The sequence below is a fragment of the Anopheles darlingi genome, chromosome 2 (assembly GCF_943734745.1).
Source record: "Anopheles darlingi chromosome 2, idAnoDarlMG_H_01, whole genome shotgun sequence".
In the NCBI taxonomy this organism is placed as follows: domain Eukaryota; kingdom Metazoa; phylum Arthropoda; class Insecta; order Diptera; family Culicidae; genus Anopheles; species Anopheles darlingi.
The window spans coordinates 89,988,923-89,996,901 of record NC_064874.1 but is presented as its reverse complement, the minus strand read 5'-3'; the positions used below and the strand labels follow the sequence as shown (position 1 = coordinate 89,996,901).

The window sequence follows — 7,979 nt, the reverse complement described above, 5'->3', positions numbered from 1 at the left end:
CAGCAGCAGCACCAGGCACGATCGTCGACAAAAACGAATGTCAAGAATGACGCTCGAAAGCTATGTTTCCGTTCAAATAAACAAGTTTCGTTCTTTGGACGCATTAAGCCCATTGATGAAACCCGGGCTGAAGATACCAGATTCGCTGTTGGATTATTTCGCAGAAATCCAACAGATTTATGCATCCTGATGCTGGTGCTGCTGGTGCTGCTGTTGATGAGGATCCCGTTTCTTTTAGCAGCGCTAGGCCAGTCAGACGGCAGCAGATCGGTCTCTTCTCTCGCTATGCAGATCGTTACGGACGACGGATTGATTATTATCTTAAAGGGAACCAAATCACGCCGGAGACAGACCGGATTTGCGCGTGTTAAAATGGGGTTCATTATGTTTGTTCTAGTTCTGCATGCTGTTAGTTCTATTTTGTTGCGATTTCAACGAGGAGAATTCGACGTTTTTTTTTTATTAAAGAGGAAAACTAATTTTTTATAACGTTTTCACAACGCAAAGGATACTAGATATAGACGAAATGTTTGAAATTTTAAACGGCTTGGATGATATTTCTAAATCAGGCACATTAAACAGCGAACGTTCTTGTTGCTAAGCAAAGGATACTAGACGATATTTACAAATACTATTTAGCACCATTACCCCTGCGACTGGTGAGAAGGATGACTCACGCAAGCGATCGGTAATTCCCCTTTCGCGATGATTTTGTACTTCCCCGGGAGTCCATGTTGCCAGAGTCACTGGCAAAAAAAGCGGCTTGTGCCAGATACATGCCATCGCAGGTTGACCTGAAGATCCGCAGCTACAAAAGGAGCCACCGAACGTTTGCACTTGCTCAGACGAACGGAAGATCCACAACGATCCGGTACTCGAAGAGGTTGTTTGAACAAATATGAAGCTTCTGCTTCCAGTATTGCTATTCACGGTCGTGACCTATACCGGCGGGCATCGACTGTTTAGCGAAACCATACCGGAAGATTATTATCTCCGTAGAGACCTTAGTGATTGCAGTGAACGGTTCCATCGACCGAGGATCTTTACTTCCCAGTGTTTAATATTCGGTGGTACGCTAGTGAATGTGACCGAATTTCCTCATATGGCCGTGCTTGGTTGGGCTGGAGAGGCGCCAAACGAACCGATTCGCTGGATGTGTGGCGGTTCATTAATAACCGAACGTTTCGTACTGACGGCGGCGCACTGTTCATCTGACGTCAATAACGAGGCACCGAGGTATGTGCGGTTAGGAGATGTAAACCTCGCGTCCAATGACGATGATGAGTACGCGCAGCAGTTTGAAATAGTGCGAATCATCCGCCACCCGGACCATCGATACTCTCACAAGTATTTCGATCTGGCGTTGGTTGAACTCAATGATACCGTGAGGTAAGTTCGCTACCCCTCTCTGATACGATGTGGGTCATTCATGATGGTTCTTTTGCTCACAGACTCACTGAAGGTGTTTGTCCTGGGTGTTTGTGGACGAAGCATCAACAACCGGACAATGAGTACGAAACGGCTGGATTCGGCGCAACCAGTTTCGGTGGCAGCACGATACCTGACCTCCTGAAGACACGACTCCATCGCATGGATCGTAACGAGTGTGAGCAGCGATTTTACCACACACGAGGTCTCGCTGATGGTATCACCAATGATCAATTTTGTGCCTCGAATGTCGAATCCGACACCTGCTCCGGTGATTCTGGTGGACCACTGCAAGTAACGATGTCCAGCTTCTTCCACCAGCATCCGTTCATCGTTGGAATTACCTCGTTCGGGAGAGGTTGCGGTACCGGATCGTCCGGCGTTTATCAACTGCTAGCGGAGCATATACCCTGGATCGAATCGGTGGTCAATGAAACGATGGATCCACGGCATTGTACCAGCAAATATTCACGCCTTCGACGCTGGAACAACCTTATTCCCGAATGTGTCCGTAATGCCTACAAAAGCCGTGCACGAATTCTGTGGCCTGATGGAGTTAATGAAGCCTCGGACAGCTGCAGTGGCACACTGATCGACTATAACACGGTCGTTACCTCGGCAAGGTGTGTTCGATCCGGTGGTGACATTGGACCAATCGAAGTAGAGTTGAAGGATGGCAACGAGATCGAGCGAACGAAAATCGTCGAGATACAAATCCATCCCGGGTTCCGGGAGGGCTCGTATCTGAATGATGTCGCTCTGCTTCGATTGGAGAAGTACTTGCAACCCGATGCACATTTCGCTCCAAGCTGTATAGCTGCTCCAGAGCCGTCAGAGTTTTGTGCCCAAGGGCAGACACACGACCGCGTCGCTTGCTGGGATGAGTTCGCTCAGAAAACCAAATCCAAGCTAGTTGCTCCCGGGTGTAATCAGGGGGCATATAGCAACATGACTGTCAAGCTCGTATGGCCAAAGCCCTCCAACGGAAGACTGTGTGTTGGGATGTTGATCAAGCTGAATACGGTTATCAGCTCGATAAGCTGCATGGCTGAACATGGAAACGAGCCTCCAATGCAGATCGAGCTTCCTAGTGGTGAACGGGTGAACATCTTGAAGATATTGCGACATGCCGGGTATAAGGCAAATGACCGATCTAGAGATACAGCACTGCTACTACTGGAACGTGATCTGACCGACCATAAAGAGCTTGTTCCATTTTGCATTCGTCAAGATCGTGGTAATGACACGTTCTACGTGTCCGTTCACGCTCCATACGATGAGAACCGCACGTTCTCGAAGGGAGATAATGTTTATTTCCCATTATTGAAGCGTTGCAGTGATGCGGTTTCCAACAACTTGACGACGCTGTTCGATGAAAGCCTGCCAAAGGGAACACGGTATACGTGCTGGGATGTCAATCGACAGGTGACTCCGGGAGCCGTTATACCGGAACATGGTGCCGGTTTGCTGGACAGTACACATCGATTTATCCATGGTGTGACGACATACTCTACGGATTATGGTTCTGTGGAACCGATAGTATCAACCAACCTAGCCAGCTATATCGACTGGATCACTCGCTTTGTGCTGTACCGACCTGCCGCAGATGCGGTTCTGGTGTTCCGTGGAGATGGCTCGGATGAGTTTGAGCTCGGTAGCGAGTGTACCACACACAACGGTACCCAGGGGAGCTGCATGCCAGAGTATCTGTGTAACGGAGAAATTGCTGCTCACCGAGGAAACGCCAAGGAGATCAAGTTCTGTGGATTCGAGGATACGATCGGCTACATCTGTTGCCGTCCGGAGCATCAACAGTTTCCTCTAATCCGACCAATAGAACCACTGGTGGTTCAGCAAAAGTTTCCGATTTTACCGTACGAAAACTACAAACCAGAAATACTAAAACCTCTCGATTCCTTCTACTTCGAAAGGCCAATCTTGCGGAAGGCCACGCTTGAGCGATTAGAATAAATCATTTTGTGACTGATAGGTTAAGGTCTAGCTTAAGGTATACTCGCCCATTACTCAGCTGTTGTGACATACCTGTTGAGAGATAAAACAAAACTCGGCATTAGTAACATTCTCGAACATTGTAATCTTAATCCCCTAAAGCATAAGCACATCAATCTTGCATCCGTTCACGCAAGCCAAGCTTGGCGGTCATTTGCAACAGTCGTACGCAAATGCGTGTTCGCTTTTCATCGCGGGCGATCGACGCAAACGCGTCCGTTGTCTGCTACTGCCTTTGTCTAGCTCTCACTCTGAGATTCGCTGCCACGCTGCATATATGTGCCACGCCGTAACCTCGGTCTCCTCAGCCAGCCAGACACCACCACCATGCCAGATCTCTTGCCTTGCGCTTGTGACACATTCCGCACATAGCCGGACCGGCTGAAGAGCGACAAATCGGAACCTTGGCTCATACCCCCGCCCTGTCTTCAGTTCGATGGCCTCTCCTCGCGAGACGCGTGCGCCCATTTTTTGGGGACATCGAGGAAACCCTTGTGGCCAACAAGTCTAGCTCAGCAAGTCTAGCTGCTGCTGCTGCTGCTGCAGATGGTCTGGCCTAGTCTGTAGACTGTGGGCGAACCGAGACGTTTGCGGCGAGATTCGCGGTTCGATGCCAAATGTATGTGTCTCTGCTTTGACTCAATTTCCTAAAAATCAGACTCACTGACACACTAGAGGTCATAAGCGAGACCGAGCGGGCGCGCGCGCGCTCGCGTTTTCAACCACATTTGACTCTGCAATTCCCACCAGACCAGACCCTGTTGACAGACCCGGCACTCGACTGTCTGCACCACATGCGCTGTTGTGCGAGATATATTTATTTGCATTTTATGGTGCTGCTTCCATTCTAAAATGCCATTCTGCTGCTGTATGCGACGATGCAGATGATGCCGAGCGAAATGATGCGCAGCAAATTAACGGACCGGTTGGTGTCGCGAATTGGGTTGTTTGGAACGCGGACTTGAAGATGTGTGGCCTGATTTATGAAATTCACCTTGCCATCGGACAGATGGTTACGAGAATTTAGAAGGGTTTATACCGAGAGAGCAAAGTGTTCGAGATTGCATATGGCGCACATGAAGCGATAGAGCGCCACATGTTCGTGGACATGGTTTTTTTTTGTATGTTCCAGAACGGTGGTTCCAAATCCACAGCAAATGAGCCATACAACAGTGCGCTGGATGGCGCTGCAATCGATGGAAGCATAGCTCATCTGTCTATGCTGCTGGCGCTGCTGCTGCGCTGCATTAGCATTTAATGAAGTTGTCGTACAGTGTAGCACATGCAGACGATGCCTTTTTGCAGGATGAGAGTCTCTCACAAGTTGCTGACTTTGCACCGGCACCGGCATGGAGCGTCCTGCTGGATATTACTCTGGGATGTTCCTGGACAGAAATTCCCATGGACAGAAAAAAAACTGTTCTCTGCCAGACTGTTCTGTCTGCTGCTGCTGCTGCTGCTACTGCTGCTGAGCGCTTATGATAACATAATGAACATGTCAGTATTCATAAAGTAGACCACCGACTGGGACTGAGAGGAGTGAGATCATCGACCGTTCTCCATCTTTGTCAGCCCCCATCAAGTGCCAAATAGAGCGATGACGAAATCACGGGGTTTTGGAGAGGTTAATCGCCCGGCTTCCGGTCGTACACCGCCTTTACAAAAGTGGCCATTTGTCGTTCGTCAAAAGTGTAAAAATAACAAGAGCGATATTTATGGGTTCAGCGCAACACCAGCCGCGAGAACAAGACTAAATCAACACTGGCTGGCTGGCTGGTTGGCAGCATGGGGGAAGATCGGTTCACGCTCTGTTTAGATCATAAATTCGCTTCGAAGCAACTCCGAAAATACTGAATTCGCATGTTTAATCTATAAAACTGCCTCCTGGGGACTAGCTGATTAGTACGGCCACTGTGTCTGTGTCTTTGGCACCTTCAGCACCACCTCATTAACACACGCGCAGGCACACCAAATGCCAAACATCTTAAAACCAACAAAAAAAAAACAGGCGACCGCTCGATAGTGAACGCATCCGAATCTGACGCATAAAAGAAACCTCGAAGGACGCCTCGCTGTGCCTTCGATGTGAGCATAAGCTGTTGCCATTAAACTTCCTTCGAAAGGGGAGACACAAGCCAAACCGCGGGGCCGACGACACCGGCCATGATCAAGCCAATTATGCGCGCGGAGGGTGGAATGATGATGATCGCTCATGTATCTCTCGTTGCGGTCGCGTTACTTTGCGTCGTCGTCACCGTTGAGTGTTTCGCGCTTCCTTCCTTCTCTGCCTTCCTCTTCTTCTTCTTTATCTTCTACAATTTAATTTAATTTTATTCGAAATCGTAAACCACCTGTCGACGGTGATCGGAGGGGCGGCCGGAGTGGCACGGACACCGAGAGTGGGACGGATTTTCGGTGGGTTCGTTGGGAGGCTTGCGCTTCGCGTGGCGTTGCGTTGCGTTGCGTGGCGTTTATTTTGCGCGACTTGCGTCTTTCGTTCGAAGGCGGTTAATTAGTTGATGCTGAGTGGTGACGGTTGCTTTTAAAACAGCAAGTGTATGTGGGTATGATCAAAAATAGTCCCACCAGCACCACCATCACTGTACTGTGTTCTCATAAATGTCTGAATTCCGATCATGCCACCATGACTGATGGTGTGGTTTGAAGCAGCTGATTGTACATTGAACCGATTTCACAAGATGTCAACATATTTTACGGCGTACATTTCCGATTATTTCAAGCTTTAAGTAATTTAAAAAAATTTCATTCAATCGCCATATCGCGCCTCATGTTTGAATAACAAGTGACATGGCGTTTGACCTTAACAGGCGACAACCTGTTTTTTGGGGAGATGTCTAGTGCACGGTCTACTGATATGAAAACCCACGGTAGCTTTGCTTGTGCGACAACACAGCAACCGTCGAATGCACCACGCGATCGCACCGCCAACTTTAACTTTCACGCGCTGCAGCAAAACGCATCGAATCGAGTAAACATTGAGCATCGGTGCCCCCTCGGGGGCACCAACCACGCACGGTCGCAACAATGGTAGGCATCAAATTGGTCAATATTTGGTCAGCTTGAAGGAGAGGTCAAAGACTGTCAAAACACTATCTGGCACGCACGCTCATTATCTCACAGATGCATCCGTAAGTGCACGCAGCTTGTGAGGGTTATGCTTGCACTTGCCACCAACGTCAGCAGCACTTGCTGATGCTGACTCTATTGGATCTAATCGTAGTTACCTGTGGCTGCCGCCAATCGCGATATCCCAAGGATACAGCCCCGGTATCGATCGTGTAGATCGCACTGGTCACTCCTGGTTGAAGCCACGGTGGGCGTCTATCTTTTCTACCTCCGTACATTATCACTTCCGCTCGACGAATGGATTAACGGATGTTGTGCAATCGCACACAAGGGTTCAGACAAGACTGACGGCACTGAATGATGCTACCACGCGGCTTGGGAATCGCTCCACAACTAACTGCGTCCACAGGACGCCCAGGAGCCTACGGCCTGCGGCCTCCAAAAGTTCGGACGCCAGGGCATCTGGAATCTTCTCTCGTGTGAGCATACACACACACACACACCCCCCGGAGCATTCACTTTTCATGCCAAAGTCGTAACCAACCGACGACGGCCAGCCGGCCACGGAGACGATTGAGATTTATGCTACCTGGTTGGTTGGTTGGTTGGCTGGTTGGCTGGCTGGTTGGCCGGCTAGCAGTCTGGCTGGATGGTGCAAAACTTTACCATTCCGTTGTTGGTCCGTTTGCGACAAAGTTCGCCTTCCAGTTCGGTGCGACCGACGAGCAGGGCCGAGAGCCGAACGCGCGATCGAGATTTTTATTTCCTTTCTTTCGCACCATTCAGTGTCCTCCATCGGAGGGGTGGCAGAATGGACGGACCCCATGGATATGGTGTCACCGGAGTTGATTTAATTATTCGTCCAACCCGAGGAGTCTCGATTAATCTTTACGCGACGTCTGGCTTCTGGTAAGGATTTGACCATTTTGCGTATGCGGTCGCTTGAAAAATTGAAACATTTTACCCCAGACACGTGGCAATGGAGACGCAATCTGTGTTTAGACCGAACGAAAAACCTAAACTTTTCAACCGAATGCAACCCGATTCGGATTCGCGGAGGAAAAGTGATTGTTCTTTATCGCACACAGCACAGGACAGGTTTCTGGCCACCGGTTTTCTGGCATTCTGTTTATTTTCCCGCTGCCCACTCCCGACACACTCTTCGCCTTCATTATTTTGGCAAAACGGGGGAGGTTTGGTCAATTCCGAGTGCCACGAATTCGAACCGCGGTGATGCCGTTTGTTAAGAACAGGTTTGGAGAGTTTATTTTTATTTTTTTGGCGTGGTTCGGAAGATTGCATCTGTGGTTTCGTTAGGATGCGTTCCGGAGATGCGGTCAAGTGGTTTGAAGGTTCAAGTTGAAGGTCCCCTGCCGAGAGGACAAGTTGTCGAAACTGATCGGTCGGCCAGCCGCCCGGTTTGCTTTCACAATTTCCCAATTCAACGACTCAGT

The 7,979-nt window shown here is 49.4% G+C and overlaps 1 protein-coding gene across 2 annotated transcripts in view; it reads right to left on the bottom strand.

Moving 5' to 3' along the window:
- The window catches only part of LOC125959039 (uncharacterized), a 74,954-nt gene that overhangs the window by 25,181 nt on the left and 41,794 nt on the right, over positions 1 to 7,979 (bottom strand). The window lies entirely within an intron of this gene.